The sequence below is a fragment of the Cygnus atratus genome, chromosome 1 (genome assembly GCF_013377495.2).
Source record: "Cygnus atratus isolate AKBS03 ecotype Queensland, Australia chromosome 1, CAtr_DNAZoo_HiC_assembly, whole genome shotgun sequence".
Classification (NCBI taxonomy): domain Eukaryota; kingdom Metazoa; phylum Chordata; class Aves; order Anseriformes; family Anatidae; genus Cygnus; species Cygnus atratus.
In genome coordinates this window covers 20,808,001-20,824,919 of record NC_066362.1, presented here as the reverse complement: position 1 = coordinate 20,824,919, position 16,919 = coordinate 20,808,001, and the positions used below count along the sequence as shown (strand labels likewise).

Below are 16,919 nucleotides of genomic sequence, written 5' to 3'. Positions count from 1 at the left end.
GCATAGGAAGGGAACATTGACTTTCTCCCATCCTCCTGCTCAACATGTTTTATTTATCTCTCTTCCATTCCAGCTGGCATACACACTGACAACTCTGGGATCCCTGACCTTGAACTAAACTGCTGCAGGGCTGAGCAGTAGACTTGGTAGATACTTGTTGAAGCTGTGTTGCTCTGCAAATGTTCTAATTTCACTGAATCTAAGAATTTTAAGTGAAGTTTCAAAGGGATATTTCTGAAGAGCTTTGTCAGTTCTATGAGACACATGTTCCTAGTACTAGAATTCCAAAAGAATGGCCAAGTCATGTGATTTTGGTGCTTTGTTTTATTGTGAGGTGTGACAGACGATTTTTGAGTCTTGGGGGAAGATAGTTTGGATGAAGAGGCTAGGCCACCTACACAAATAAAGAGAATCTGCAAATAGGAAAGTAGTACATCTAAGCCAAGCAAGGAAACATAAACTTTCAGTACTGGAGGTGAGTGGCAAGCTGCATTCCTAGTCAAGGAAAACCAATATTATTATCTAGCTGAATACCTCCAGTGTTTGGAAATCGTTTAAGTTTTACTAGGGAAAAAAACACTGTTTGCAGAAATAGGTGAACATAAATATATATATATTTTAAAACATATTTAAAACATCCAAGAGAAATGCATGCAGATTTGTATATTCCCACAGAATATGTACATGCTAGTGAATTTTCATTTTGTTAAAATTTCCATTAGAAAATATCTAAGTAGGATTACTTTCTTCTGTACAAGGTTCTGAATTTTTCACCTGGTTGGCTGAAAAGCCCACTACAGCATCTATAGGAGGTCTCAGACTCGGTGGTTTTTGATAATTGCTCAGATGGGTATCAGATAGCTGAGATTACTGGGGTTTATGGGATCTCCAGCTTCAATACAACTTGTCAAGTAGTGAAGATAGCTCTGTGTGGTCAATTTGTAAATTATTTTGGTTCTTTCTCTCTCTCTCTTTTTTTTTTTTTTTAAATCAAAGCAGGAAGTAAATTTCCATGGTGATGATAAAAGTCAAAAGGGACTCAGGACAAAGATATCTCATCCTCTAAGTCATAGGAATTCTCACAGGGTACTTGCTACACTTAAGCTACATTCCTTGAGTACAATTATAAATGTAGTTGTGGCAATGCTCATGTTTTCTACAGTAGATGGCTATTTCCACATACAGCAAACTGGTTTGTAGACAGTCTTCAGTCCAAAAGGTTTGCTTTTATTGCTGTCTCGTTCTACAGAACTGCTTCCAGGAAAGGCATACAACTGCTGAACACAATTGCAATTTTCCCCATTTAATCTGGTCCACTACACAGAAATGAATTAGTATTTTTTCAGGAACTGAAGGAATCAGTATGTTGGCTAACAATTATGTTGCTATTAGTCACCAGTTGTTAGAAATCTAACATTAGATTTTTTTATTATTATTACTATTTTAAATGTAATGCAAAATACTTGAGCACCCTTGTGATCTTATGTCCTATAACATTTCTAAAATCAAACACTGTGAAATTTCAATTTCACTAGCATACCTGAGTTTTAGAAACATTAGGAAGTTTTTAGTTCATTTTTGTGGGGTGGAGGGGAGGTCACCATTTTCCCAGACCTCTTAAGCTCTTGACTCATATTATTAATGTAACAAAGTCTTGAAGCTTTGCTCTAAACGTGAAAAGAATGAGGAATATAAAGATGTGATATTTTCCTATTTGTGTGTTCTGGGCATTTATTTTTATTTTTTCATTCATTCAGGTTCTTTGGAGTCTTTTCATAGCATGCAAAAGGACATGCTGAACCACTGTCGGCAGCCATGGTTTATTTTATATCCTGAAAAAACTTGCCAGAATGCCCCCCGCAAGCAACAAATGGCCCGATTTATTTATGACAGTGCCAAAAAAACTATTTCCAGGATGTTCATAGGTCAAGAGCTCTACTGAAATAGAGAATGCCTTGAAGACCTATTGCACTGTTTATTATTTATTGTGTATGTTACAGTCATGCCCTGAGGCCACAATCAAAATCAGGGAAGTCGATGGAGATTGAAAGAATGATGCTCTTGCTTGCCATTTTAGACTATCTTTATAACTTTGTCACTCTATGTCCTGTCACCTCTTTCCTCTAGGACATTATTTTACCCTTCAAACAATTTTGTTTTTAAAACCCTCCTGTTATCCTTCCATTTCTATCTTTGCCTAGCTGCAGCCTTAAGATGAGACTACTGGCTACTCCCATCAAAGGCTGCTTAAAATGCGTGTTTCAAGCTTTGTCTTAAATTTAGATTTCTTCTTCTTTTACACACATATACACAAATGTACATGATATTTCAGACTTTTTTTTTTTTTTTTTAATGTCAAGGGTCAAGGTTCAGCTTTCACAGGTAGTCTTTGGGAATGGGGATACTACTCAGGGTAACAATAGCTACTGCAACTACATCTGCAAGTCAGTTAGAGAACCAGAACAGTGTTTATGTAAATCAGATTGAAACAACTATTTGTAATAGTCCCAACATATTTTGTTGCTCTGTATACCCTTTTCCTTCTCAGTCCTCCCAAACTTTCATGCTGATTTGATCTTTCCTTCAGTCACATAGGAAAATCACTGGGTGACTGAGACCTCCCTACCTTCACTGAGTTGTTTTACAGAGATAGCGGGGAAGTCATGAGCAAAACACTGGTTGTGAGAGTAACAAGAAATACTGAATTGGGCTGGTTGCGTTGTTTGTAGGAAATAGGTTTTCCCCTGTTTTCTAACAGATCCATAGAATACAGCATTTTTACTGTAGCTATTCTATTTAGTTCATGTGAATAACAGCCAATTTGTAAGTGGTCAATACTTCACAGAATCCTATAGTATTCTGAGTTGGAAAGGACCCACAAAGAGCATTGAGTCCAACTCTTGCCTCCACACAGGCCCACCCAAAAATCAGACTATGAGTCTGAGAGTGTTGTACAAATGCGGAATTGCAGTAGGCTTGGTGCTGTGACCACTTCCCTGGGGAGCCTGTCCCAGTGCCCAACCAGCCTCTCAGTGAAGAACCTTTTCCTAACATCCAATCTGAACCTCTCCTGATGTAACTTCATGCTGTTCCCTCGGGTACTATCACAGGTCACCTGAGATAAGCCAATGTTTGTAAGGTGTGATGGTTCCTCTTCTTGCTTAGCTGGCCCAAAACTTTAAAATACGATAATATTCAACAGTATTAACAGTATTAACAGAATGAACTTGCCTTTTTTGTTCTTACTGATGAAAACGTCACAAAGAATAACAATGAAAATATGCTTGTAGACTGTATAGTACAATCAAACGTACTTGAAATTGTTCATGCTTCCTGAATTCACACTTCAATTTCTTCCTCCTGAGGAGGGAAAATGGCTTCGAAGAAAAAGTGGCATGAAGGAGAATATTTGAAGTAATTTTATGAAGTTGAGAGAGTGATTGGGCAACGGGAATTAATGTATGTTTTTTTTGGTTTGGGGATAAGTTTTGTGGGGCTTAATTAACTTCATGCTTTGTTCATTTCTCCTCTGTGCATTCTATCGAAATGACTTATCCTTTTATCCATTTTTCCTATAATGCAATGCTATAACATTGTCTTTTTTTTTTTTTTTTTTTTTGGTCCACTGTTCAGATGGGTCCAATTACTCATTACAGCAGGAATTTGTATTTCTGGGGGGTTATTCTCTTGAAGTATTTTATGCTTACAGTCTCAGTCAGGATAAGCTGAATGAAGAATGAGACTGTAGAGCACTGACATCAGCAGTGTTTTCAGCATCTGCATGCAATAACGTGATTTTACTGACTTGTATGGATCTGAGCCCAAAAACTACAGAAAAGATTTATTTAGGCCATATTGGCTGACATGTGGAAGAAGTTCCTACTATAAAAGCTATACTGATTAGAAAATGAAATAATTTTCATAAAAGTAGACAGTCTTGTCTCAGTTTTGTTCCTTTGCTTATGTTCCTCCAGCCAGTTTCCATCCCACTGTTTGTAAAACAGCTTGTACATCTTTAATAATTATATAAAGTTGGTTGAGAAAAATAGACCAAATTCTATTCATCTGTGTTGCATGGAGGTTTGGTTCACGAGTCTCTGAGGAGAGAGACAAAAAAGAATACAAAATGTACTTTATCTTCAGTATAATTCAGGTTACTACACAGAACCTCCTACTCACCACACTTCAGTGAGTCATGCATGCTAACCATAATGTTTTGTTTTTTTTTTAATGTGCTCCAATGCTAATTTTCTCATTTACAATTATAAACGTTACATTCATTTTAAAAAGTTGACAAAATCGAATGGCCAAAAATATATAATAATGTAACTGTATATTTTTAACTCATTCTCAAATCCCTTTTTTGATTATTGTAGATTATTGTAGCTATTTTGCATTACTTTTGCACAACATATACCTTGATAAAATATACGTAAAGATACTATTGATCATATTTGTCAAAATTCTTTCATGTGATTAGGTTTTATATTACTAAATTTGAATAAAGCATTGATCATAGATCTGTTGAATTACAATGCAACTTTTACTAAAATGTTGGCTGAAAAAGACTCCTCTTCACTTTCAACTTATCTTTTTTCTGTATTGAAGTTACATAATAGATTTTTTTTTCTGGCCTTTTGGATGTACTGTTCTTTATCTGTTAGAAATGAGATTATGAGTACACTGCAATCCCAAAATAGATTTCCCTGTTAATATGAAGCCAGAGAGCTACAGGACATATGCTAACTTCAAGAATTTGCAGTGATATACAGAGTTTTAGCTCTAGAGGTTAAAAAGTAAATAAATAAATAACATAAATCCTATCAGCTACAAGAAACTATTAGGTGTTTTTTTTATAATCTGGATAAATGTTCCCTTACAGAATAAGATAAGTATTAACGTGTAAGTAGAAGGCAAAGTATAATCCTGTCTTGGTAAGGAAGTTTTGGCCCATTGTGTCTGATCATCCTTCCTAAATGCTGTAGAGGTTATATTCAAAATATTAGACGATTACCAGAACAGAATGCAATAGCCTTGCAACCTTCATATGCATACTGCATAATGTAATGCAATATTACATTATTATACTACTTTACATTATCTACATATACACACATTACATATTTCATAATGTAATAAAATATTACATTATTTTGGAGCTCAAGTTATTTTTCAGAGAGTCTCCGTGTTTGGCTATTACATCCAATGAAATGCTGGTCAAAGATGCCCAGGGTTCCTGTAACAAAACACCAGCAGTGAAATTGTCAGAGTTTTTCTGTACCCTTATTATGAAGCCATCATGAGGTGTTTAAAGTTATACTGTAAGTGAAGTTTAGACACGAACTTGGCTAAAATTAATGAGAAAGTTTATTTACTAAGTCATTTTTTAGGAAATACCTGAACTTGCCCTGTATAAGCTTCAAATCAGGATGATACAAACAAGTTCTGGTCTGGAGGGTCTGTGCTCCATTTGTTGTGATAAAGCCCTGTTAAGTGTATGGTGCATTTGGCTCAGAGTTTATATACCTCCTGTCATGATGAAATGCAAGCAGAACAAGCACAGGTCTAGGCAGCAGACTGAGAATTTACAGTGCATAATGTAAGGCCAAGGCTCAAAAGAACAATAGTCCTTTGAAGTGGAGTTATGAGTGTATAAGATAAGGGCTTTTCCTCATTCACACAAACATGGAAGACAAATAACACAAGCCAAATGAGGCAAAGCAAAATATCATGGTACTTCTTCAGGAGCATTCTGTAATATCTTAATCTTTTCTTTAATAGACAATCTGCACACAGAAAAAACACTCTGGATGAGTCTATGTAACTCACAAATCACGTTGTGTACACCATGTATTCAGTACTTTTTCTGACAGTCTGTATGTTAATAACAGTCCAATGTTTATTACTATTTATGTTCCCTAACAAGTCTGTAATCTTCTGTTTCTGGTCAGTAAGTTCATAATGGGGCGCTTAAGTTGCCTGTTCACAAAGGCCAAGTCAATACCAGTGGCGATTCACTGTGCAATAATGCTAACACTCTTGGACACTCTTAGCCCTTTTATCACCTGAAAATTGTTTCTTTTGCTCTCAGCAAGTTGTGTTATTACCCACTGTACTCAGTAGTGAAAATAGTAAGTGTTAGAAAACAGTTTCACCATTCGAGAAAAGTGAATAAACCCACAGAAGTACCTATGCCTTTCTGTTGTCTGGAGAGGAAATTTAACAACTAGCTGAGATTAGAAACTGAAGGAAGGCTTCAGCTGCCTAACATACGTGTTTAATGTAATTTCTTGCCTAGAGTACTCCAGATGTCTGCAAAGCTCGTGAATATGACTGGTGGCCTAAAGAGCATTCAGGCACTTCTGAAGAAGGAACAAGAGCTGTACCGGTTTTACATGGGAAGGCTTTTGTAGCAAGGGGGCTGCAGGGGTGGCCTCTGTGAGAAGAGCCCAGAAGCTGCCACATGTCCGATAAGGGACAGCTCCAGTCAGCTTCAAAAGTGACCCACCGCTGGTCAGAGCTGAGCCAATGGGCAAAGGTGGTCACACCTCTGTGAAACCATATATAGGAAAGGAAAAAACTGCTGTTCAACACCAGCTGGGAGAGAGGAGTGAGAAAATGTGAGAGAACCAGCCTTGCAGACACCCAGGTCAGTGCAGAAGGAGGGCAGGAGGTGCTCCAGGCACACAGCAGCAGTTCCCCTGTGGCCTGTGGAGAGGCCCCTCGTGGAGCAGCCTGTCCCCCTGCAGCCCATGGGTCCCACATGGAGCAGATCTCCACGCTGCAGCCCGTGGAGGTGCCCCCAGTGGAACAGGTGGATGTGGCTTGGAGGAGGCTGCGACCCATGGAGAGCCCCTGCAGGAGCAGGCCATGGGATGGAGCTGCAGCCCGTGGAGAGGAGCCCACGCAGGAGCAGGAGGTCAGTGGGGAGCTGCCACCCGTGCGGGACCCACGTTGGAGCAGTTTGCTCCTGATGGATGGACCCTGTGGTACGGAGCCATGTGGGAGCAGTTCTTGAAGAAGCCCACACGGGATCAGTTCAGGAAGGATGGCATCCTGTGGGAGGTACCCCACGTGGAGGAGGGGCAGAGAGTGACTGAGAAGGAGAGCAGTGGAGACGAAGTGTTACGGACTGACCGCAGCCCCCATTCTGTGTTACCCTGTGCCACTTGGGGAGAGGATGTAAAAAAAGTGTGGACAGAGAGAAAGGAAAGGTGTTTTTAGTTTGCTTTTAGTTTCTCACTTCTCTAATCTGTTATTAATAGGCAATTAATAATATTAACCTCCCTGTGCTGAGTCCATTTTGCTCATTATGTTAATTGTTGAGTGATCTCACTGTCCCTATCTCAACTCTTGAGCCCTTTTCCATCATATTTTCTTCCGTTTGTCCTTTGAGCAGGGGGGGTGAGAGAGTGGTTGTGGTGGAGTTCAGCTGCATAGCTGGGTAAAACCCTCACAAGAGCATAGGTAGAAATTTCTCAGGCAACTCTAACAGCATTACAGATCCATGTCTGAGATGCCCCAGGGTACATAACATGGTCTCTCACTGCTGTACCAAAAGGATTTAGGTCTCCTCTAGGTTCCATCCCATATCTGACAGCCTTCACCTGATATCTTGGACACTTGGGGAATTTCACTCAAATCATGCTAAACAGCAAAGGCTATACAACTCAGTTGAATGAAGTAAATACAGGTAGCAGGAGAGAGAAGTTTTCAGCTCATACAAAGATAGTCACCCACTTTTGACCATTCTGACCTTCTCATAATCTCTCTGTACTTCATTGACTCAGTTGACTAGAATACCAAAGACTAACAGGAGCATAAACGCTGACCTTACATCTATAGTCCTATGTCTGAATCTGGAGCTGAAATCCACCTCTAGCTGACAGAGGCCTGGAGTTAGGTGAGATGAATCCCATTCTCAGTGTTTGGTACAAGAACACATGAGAGACGATTCTCTCACTCTCACATTCGCACTGTCATTGTCAGTTAGTTCTGAGAGGTTTGCCAGGCTGTTAGCAACAAGCTGTTTATTTAAAATGTCAGTTATGTAACTTATGACTACTTAAAAGTTTTCTTCTTTATATTACAATAAATTAACATCATTTAAAAATTACTTGTGCTTGCCACTTTATTCGCTAGGAAGTTACCAGAGTTCTGATTTTTGTCAGGACATCAGTGAATACAATAATTTAAAGAGTCTGAAATTTCAGCAGCTGCCTTTTCCCTCATGTGCAGTTCTCCAGTTGTTTTGTGGCACAAATACAACGTTTGGCAAAAGCAGATTACTTAGAATAATGCTATTAGCTATGCAGCTTTGGATTGGAGTTCTCATTCAAGACTCTGTGTGTGAAAGAGCCTGGGCATTTCCCATGCACTCCATTTCTTAGATGAAAACCTAATGGACTAGATGAAAGCCCTCCACAAATCTACCAGATATTGAACTTTCCATTGGATCACTTCCAAGGAGTAGGATTGTGTGAAGTGTAGCAGTAGCAGAAATCAATGCTGCAATTCAGTTCATCTAAACACTGGTTAGTTGATATAACTTTAGTTGGAAACTGTAACTTTCACTACAGTTGCTGGTGGAGGAACCGTCATCCCTATCAGCCTAAATGGAAGTTAAATGTAGTTAACTCTGAATGTTTTAGGAATCAGCAGAGAGAATATATTCTGTTGTAACATGGGAATTTCGGCTAAAGTAATGATAGACTAAAGTGTGGAGCAGAACAGTCAAAAGGTCAAGCAAATCAACTGGATTTAATACTAAAACTACCTATCCTTAGTCATACTAACATTCTTGCTCAGATATATATCTCCGAAAGGCACCTGTAATTTAATTAGACAGTTAAAGATTTTACATATACACACAGACATGTGTGTGCATATACAGAAGGGTTAAAACTGCAGGATGGATTTAGCTGCACAGTGGCACAGAAGGAAGCAAGAACCTGTCCTTCTAAATCTATACGTGTACTTAAATGATTTGGGTCTTACCTTCCACAAGTGTGTGTTTGCCTTCTCTGAAGAAAGAATGTGTAGGCTGCAAGTAACTTTCTTGGTTCCTTGCTCTATACATCTGGGATAGGGTTGATGTTTGTGATACACAGCAGCAAATGAGTCCCAAGAGCAAAGGGGAAGTGGATTAAATTGTGGCTTCTTAGTTTCTTTCCTGAAACACCAATAGACAAATGCAGCTGTATGATACTCCTTTCTGCAATGCACTTACAAAAAGCTAAATAATAAGAGAAATTTTTACGATTTTGCATCTGTATTTTTCAGTTTCCTGAGCACCTTGATCTATAAGCTTGTCCATGTCAGAGTCAACCGTGGCATATGCAACAGTATTTGGTAAGGAGTCACTTTTTTATAGCCCGTACAGAGCATTTCATATACTGGATACAGGAATGTTTTGTAATAATGTTAAACCTGTTAGCTGGTTTCAGTGTAAACAGAATATCAAAGGTGGTAGAAGACACATGTTGTTTATAGATGTAAATTGTGCTAAAATTATCTCTAGACACAAACATCTTTCAAAATTTTCCTAGCATTCATACACACAGGCATAAATTGCATTTTCCCATTATAACAGCCATGAAGAAAAGTTCTTCCTCATTTTATTCTGAAATTTCTTAACCATTTCGCTCTCTTTAGAGCTACCTATGACAACCTATCTTGTTTTTAATTTATGTTTTGATTCTGTTATAGGCTTTGGAAATCCACTGAAGAACCTTTAAACTCTTAGATGAAACTGACACAGAACTGGTAGAATAAAACCCACCTGTGCAAAACAGCACGTTGACACTTAATATATAACTATAAAAATGGGTTACGTTTTGTCTTCAAATTGTATATTGAGAAAGGATGGAGGTGAATGAGACCAGGTGAGTGAGAGGGAAAGAAAGAAGGCAGTTTGAAAGGTCTTGTTCTGCAAAGGTCATAGCTCTGCAGAACTGCAGCATTGTATGTCTCTGTATATCACATACCTTGACCAAAAGTAGAGGAAATTTTAAAATTTTAAAGGACACGTATAACATATGATATGCTATGTATAACATAAAGGAAAGAAATAATTCTTCATAAAGAAGAGAAAGAGAATAAGTCAGAAATTTAGAGAAAGGAGGAACAGAAAGACAGGGAAGTGACAACTGCCAAAGATTTAGAATGAAAAGTGATTCCAGAATCAAAGACATTTGTGCTGGCTGCCACAGAGTTTCCACTGGTACCATTAGAAATTATCCTCAAATACAATAGAAAATACTAAAAAAAAATTATTATATTTTTTTCCAGACCATTTCCTTTTCTTTTTGAACACCTGTGCTCTGGAAAACTGAAAGCACGTTAGAAAAACACCTTGATAATTTTTATCTCCTTTCTAAAAAAAAAAAAGAGTTACAGCTAATCTCTCCAAGCCAATCTAGGATGTGGATCCATGTAGGTATTCTTGGATGGCTGTTAACACTTTTCTTTGACTTTGTATCTCCAACAGCACCCTTAGGATCCAGCAGTTTAATAATAACATGTATTGAGAGCATTGCCTGTGATGCAGGTGTCTGCTATAATCACAGAGACAAAAACTCTGCGGCAATCTTGGCCTCTGCCAATTTCTGTGCACTGACTGAGCCAAAGGTTTTGGCAGAGACCTAGCTCATTTAGCCCATTGCCTCTCCTTTTTTTTTTTTTTGATCTTGCAGATAGCAGTTTATATTTACTGTATCATAAAGTAAAGGAGATTACAAAGACTCTCTATGACCTGAGTGGTGCATGTGGGTGCAGAAACACAGAACAGTCCTAAAATCAACTTAATAACCTGAAGCCAGTGCATTTATGCCCTTTAACTGAAACAAAATATCACTCATTCCCACTAAGGACAGTGCACAGTTGCTTGTAGTCCCTTACTTCCTGTGACATCAAGAGAAGAACATGAAGGTTTCTCACCAAATTATTTCTAACCAAATGCATTCCTTCTCTTTTCCCTTCCCCATCTCCTGATCCTGTTGAAATGCTGTTGGATGTTCAGTGCTCTCAGGAATTGCTCATCTCTATACCTAATTTGGGCTCCTAGTTTTGAAAATCTAGGAGTGGTGTGGGCTCTAGGCTGGTTTTCTTAGAAGCATACTTGCTGCAGTGATCAAGTCTTTCCAATGAACACACACTGCTAACATGAAGGAGGGAGATGAATTACTTATCACAGAAGAAATGAGCACAAGTGGGCACCAGAGATGCTGGCTGCTATATTTAACTTATAATACTAATATTGGAACGTCACAGCCGTGCCCCTGTCCTTAATGGCAGCCCTGTGAGATTCTATCTAGATTTCATGATCTTATATGGAAAGTAATTCAGCTATTTGGAGAACTATGCTCTGTGCTGTGTACAAACAGTGAGGCTACTTACGTCTGTTCTCTGTGTTATCAGTACCATTAAAAAGTCACATCAGCTGGGAGGATGTTCTGCTTTATAGTTTCTGCTGTTATTGTTTCTGGGGAAACCACTTTACTTATCCACACTCGCTGTGCTTGCCGCATCCTCAGTTTACACACACTCAGGGTAAGGAAAAGCAGCACCTCAGAAAATCTGCTCTTAATCATACTATAAATGCACCAGAATTACTAATCTTTATGCTTTTTAAGTTAGACTCTGATTTAGCAAGCATCCTGTGTTTATGGAGGCTTCCAGAAGAGTGAGCTAGTATACAGATACTGTTCCATGGTCACATGGACTGTGTCCTGGACAGCACTTTGTGGGGAATTTAACAGTTATTGAAGATCAGACAGGGTAGAAAGGATTGCTTTTTGCTTAGATAGATGATGAGTAGAGGAAAATTTGTAAAAAAAAGGCTAAAGCTAAAACGCTCTGTGAAAAGACTTGTTTTCCCTTTCCATCTTAGTTTGACAGAAAAGAATCTGTGTGTTTATTAAATTTTGGGGGCAAAGTATATATATATATTTTAGAATAGAAATGGATACCAATTACAAGGCCAAGACAATTATTATTTTCACTAGAATCTGCTCCTTCTCCATACTTAATCATGTATTTTGACAGACTAGTTTTCAAAATGATAGCTTTGTCACACGATACTATTTATAGAGCTTTCAAAAGTTTTATAAGCTTAAGACATTTTAGGCACATCAGGAGCTGGATGTTCTCCCAATACAAATGAGGTAGGCTTCATAACCACACAGAAACTCCCATGGACATTCTTAGAATCATAAAGCACTTTGGATGATACTTGAGAGTAAGAAAGGGGAGTTGGACTTCTTTTAGCCCTCCTGGGCTCCATCTAGCTCTGAATTTTAACAGTTTAGTAAATGCTGAACACCACTGCTTTGATTAAAAGAAGAGGGTTTACTGACCTGTGATGCTGTTTAGAGCAGTCCTGAGACGTCTAACTTGAGAGAGAAAGCAACATGTCCTTCCACAACAGGATGGTAATTATCTTCATTAAAACTTTCTGGCCTTCTCACCTGTTTGTCAGAGACATGGTGGGCTGGAGTTCTGGTAGATTTTCTGTGAATATATTTAGTCCAAAGCAGTGGCTGACCAAACAGTGTAAATATTTCTTCCAGATGGAAGATATACTACTATACTATACTCACAGAAGATTTAGTTTCAACCCAAACTAAGCAGGCAAAGGATTTAGAGCCAACCATAAGCTTTCTGATGGAGTGACTTTTTCTTGAAAGTTCAGTTTATTTAAAATCAACTCTGGTGAGAGCATTTTGATTTAAATAAAATAATTTCAAGTTTCAGGAAAAATAATAATATACTTAAATATTTGTATTAAGATTAAAAAGCAATGCATCATTTGATCAACATTGCCGAATAGGGTTTAATTCAGATGAGATCATAGAATGGTTTGGGTTGGGAGTGGCCCTAAAGATCACCTAAATTCCAACCACCCTGCAATAGACAGGGGCACCTTCCACTAGACCAGGTTGCTCAAAGCAAGATTTTCTTGCTTTGAGCTTTTGTTATTCAAAGATAGGATTTTTTTGTGTGGGAAGTAAGATTTGTCTGTTACTGCTGTGTTGGCTAATGTACAATGGAAGCAGTGGTATTACCTCTGCATTGAAAATCAACTTTCTTTTAAGCAAACATCTTAAAATGATTAGAAATGCAGAAAAACATTGCAAACATTTATGTAGTTTCCCTGTGTAGGATTAATAGGAAACTTGCAGTTTGTAGGGTACATGGAAATATAACAGTACATATACAAGAATATTGTACGTGTATAGATCACATCAGAAGGGTTTACAGCAGTAACCTAATTTGAGTGTGTGTTTATTGATAGTAACAAACACTTAAATTTGGCTTTGTAACATTTCATAATTCCTAGGTATAAAAGCATAAAGCTGATATAAGATGAAAAATATGACTTATAAACATATTTCTGAAAAAGTGTTAAATTTGTTTCACTTGTGAATTGTTATATACTATAGATTTTTGGTCCTCCATGCAGTATTTTAATATGCTTACAAAAACCTACATCTGAAAGTAATTTAGTATGAATTATCCATTTGAAAATTCACTCATTATTAGCTGTTTTCCATTTATTATTCCAGTCGTACAATCAAAGAACTGAAATAAAACATGACAAGTGTTAGGTAACCAGTCACAGCAAGATTAGTTTTCAGCATGCAGTAGGAAAATACTTCTGATGGGAAAGTCACAGTTTATCAGGACAATGAATCCCACACTTATGAATAATTATTATGTTTGCAGAAATCAGGACAAGTATCCTGATAACCTGGGAACAAAAATGCCTGCAATCATGGTAGCTGTTATTTGCTCTATAGGAATATTTAAAAACAGTTTTACATTTTAAAATGATTTGTTTACTTCTCCTGCTCACGTTGCACTGACTATACAGTGTCATTTTGGAAATTCAAAGTCCTTGGTGGAAGGAGAATGCAGCAGCTGGCTTCTCCAGGTCCTGTTTTCTTGCTCCTAGACATACTCTGTCCTTACAGGACAAGTTTAGCGTTCCAAAGTGAAGCATTCTGCAAACTTGCGTACTTGGGACTCACCACAGATGTAACCAGATGGAAGCTGGCATAGTGCGTCTAGGACACTACACAGTCAATATCAACTGTGTAATGCAGAACCCTTTTATAAGCCATAATATCACTGAAAATATGACACCACATATTTTTTAATTAAACCCAATATCATTAAGTGGTAGAGTGGAAAAGTACATGCAGTAACCCAGCACAGCTACTTGATGTTATCTGCCTGCCCTTTTACATGAGCCAGAAGGAGAACCAGAACATTAACAAATAGCTTCTATTCTCACAGCTTGAAGCAGGGAAAGAATAACAACTTGCGTAAATAGAAGCAAAAATATTAGATTTCATGTTATTTCCCCCCCCCCCCCCCCATCTTCTGAAATGTTATTAGTAACAAAGGTAAGTAAAAATGTTGTAAAGGTTTAGTGCTCCGTTACCTACTAATTCCTACATCTACCTCAGTCACTGAGATTTTACAAACAGCTGTAAGGAGTTTACTTCAAATCCTTCTCAATCACTATAAGGGGTAGTTTTAAAGGGACCCTGACAGGTGTTGCAGGTCCATATTTTGATTTGCCTTTTGCAGTTATAATCTGTTAGACAGTTAGGTTTTAGGGAGTCTTTTTAGAAACAATGAATTTTCCAGGCATTATAAAAAGCACATCCTCCGTCTAGATTAAGGCCTGGTAATGTTTGGGTCTTTATAACCCTAGCCTGCAGAAGGATACTCAAAAAAAAATAACTATCTAATGGAGTTTTCAGACTTGTTTTAACAATTAGCTTAAAATAGCTTAAGATACACATAATGATATGCTGTGGTGAGTATTATATATACAAGTAGCCACAAACACATATACATGCAAGAATCATTTAACAGAGTTCTTAATAAAGAGATAAGCAATCACAGAGCCTGCCAATCTGTAGTTTCCTGGCAAATATATGCAGTGGAATTGACTTTTGAGTTCATATTTTCTAACAAGACATATATTTTTTTAGATCTGTGGCAACATGCTGATCAGTTCACCTTTTATAATTTATTTATTAATGTCTACTTATAAAAGTGTACTTTTATTTGTTGAATCTATAGGACAGAACTATTGTGTGACAAGCCTGCCTTCTGTAAGACCTTGCCTTTGGCCTGAAAATGAATTCATGCAGCTCCTAGTGAAGTGTCAGCTTTTAATTTTTATTATTATTATTATTTTAAGCAATGTATACCATATAGCCAGAAATACTGAGATATAATATGTTGTCATTTACTGACTTTAGGGAACTCTTTCTCCATTTAATTAAACAGGATGACTCGCTAATGCAAGTGCTGCGTATTATGCATGAGGAGCCTACAAGTATAAATGACTTACAAATGAGGTCATTTCTGGAAATTGAGACAAATTCTTCCGACTGGAGAGATGATGCTCCCATCTGCAAATATTTTGTGTTTCTCCTTTTTGATAGCAAGGGGTGAGCTTATAGAGATAAACACACTTCTCTCCTTCCCCTGCCCCCCAAATGTTGTTTGGATTAGATTCAAATAGACTCATGTCTCTTTATTTAAATTCCAAAATGTCTTTTTTGTTTGTTTGTTTTTGTTTCAGTACTTCACCTTGGCAAAAATGATAGTCTGAACTTGAATTTATTTGACTGAGATTTTGTATTTTAAAAGGTGCTCACTTAAAATATTAGTGTCTGGGTCACATAGTTTTCCTCTGACCCATTTAATGTGATCTCAGGTGAAAAGCTGCACTTGGATGCAGGAAGAGTACAGATTTGAGCTGGTAACTTTAATATCCTTACCTACTGCCCCTGATCTTCAAATTATGTAGTGTCAGTGTGTATCTGAGTCTGTCTGTTAGCAGAAGAGAATAATGAATTGAACCAAAAATGCAAAAAGGTCTAATCTTAAAATGGACATTTTAGCTCAAATTTCTTTTGCAAAATCATTTGAAGGACTTCATTTTCAGGACAGGGTCAGAACAAAATCTCCAGCAGAAGTCTAAACCTCAAAGGGTGCAGCAAAATGAAATGCTTATCCTCTAAACAGCTCTAGCTTGGGCAGCTTGTATCTCTCTGTAATGCCAAATACAAAACCCTGGAATGTCCCCAAAGTGATCTGTGAATCTGTAATTGCTTTCTTAATTTACCAGAAACAAGGCCAGTGGAACTGGGAATGCCAAGAAAAAGTAACAAGGCATGTGAACTGTGTTATCTAGTGGTGCCAAACGTATTTTTGCAGTAGAGGTTAGCAACTTTGTATTTTTTTTAGTATGAAACTGCCTCATTGTCCAGTTTATGTACAGAATAAACTGCAAATATTTTAGCTACGTCCACTGTGAAATATGTCATTAAAATGTATGCATCCTCAAAGAAAATTGCACTTCACTCTTATTTCAAGGTGTCTGCATCTAAAATTTTGAGATGCTTGCAGTGCTCTCCTGAGAGCCCATAATCCCTGCCAAAAGAAAAAAGAAAAAAAGAAAAAAAAATCCTCAGAGCGATGTCAGCAAGATTTCCATCACTGGGGCCCCATAAACTAGGATTACCCATTTAGGGAGTTAAACAGGGGCAAGTGTTGCTACATCTGTCTTAGAATGAATGCCCACCCCCCACCCCAGCTCCCCCTGCTGCAGCTCTGACAGCATGAGCGCATTATTTCTCTGTGCCACCTTCTACCATTGCCTTATGAAGAATTTATATGTTTTGAGTTTTCCTTCATGGCAGGCGTCCAGCAGGGCTGTACTATAAACCTGCCACAAAGAATGAAAAAAAGTGCAGTTTTCAGTTCAATTGGGGGCCCAGACTGATGAGCTCAGACAGACCAAACCTCCAAAGGTTAGTGGGGCTGAACCACGGCTGATTCACTGAGCACCGTCAAATTATGTACTACTAAGGAGCTAGCAAACATTTTTAAAG

General features: G+C 37.9%; 1 long non-coding RNA gene across 1 annotated transcript in view; it reads right to left on the bottom strand.

Moving 5' to 3' along the window:
- The window catches only part of LOC118254288 (uncharacterized), a 72,221-nt gene that overhangs the window by 23,345 nt on the left and 31,957 nt on the right, over positions 1–16,919 (bottom strand). The window contains exons 2-3 of the long non-coding RNA XR_004780641.2: positions 12,357–12,510; positions 8,998–9,172 (exon numbers count right to left, since the gene is read on the bottom strand). This is a non-coding gene — a long non-coding RNA (uncharacterized LOC118254288). The remainder of the gene's footprint in view (positions 1–8,997; positions 9,173–12,356; positions 12,511–16,919) is intronic.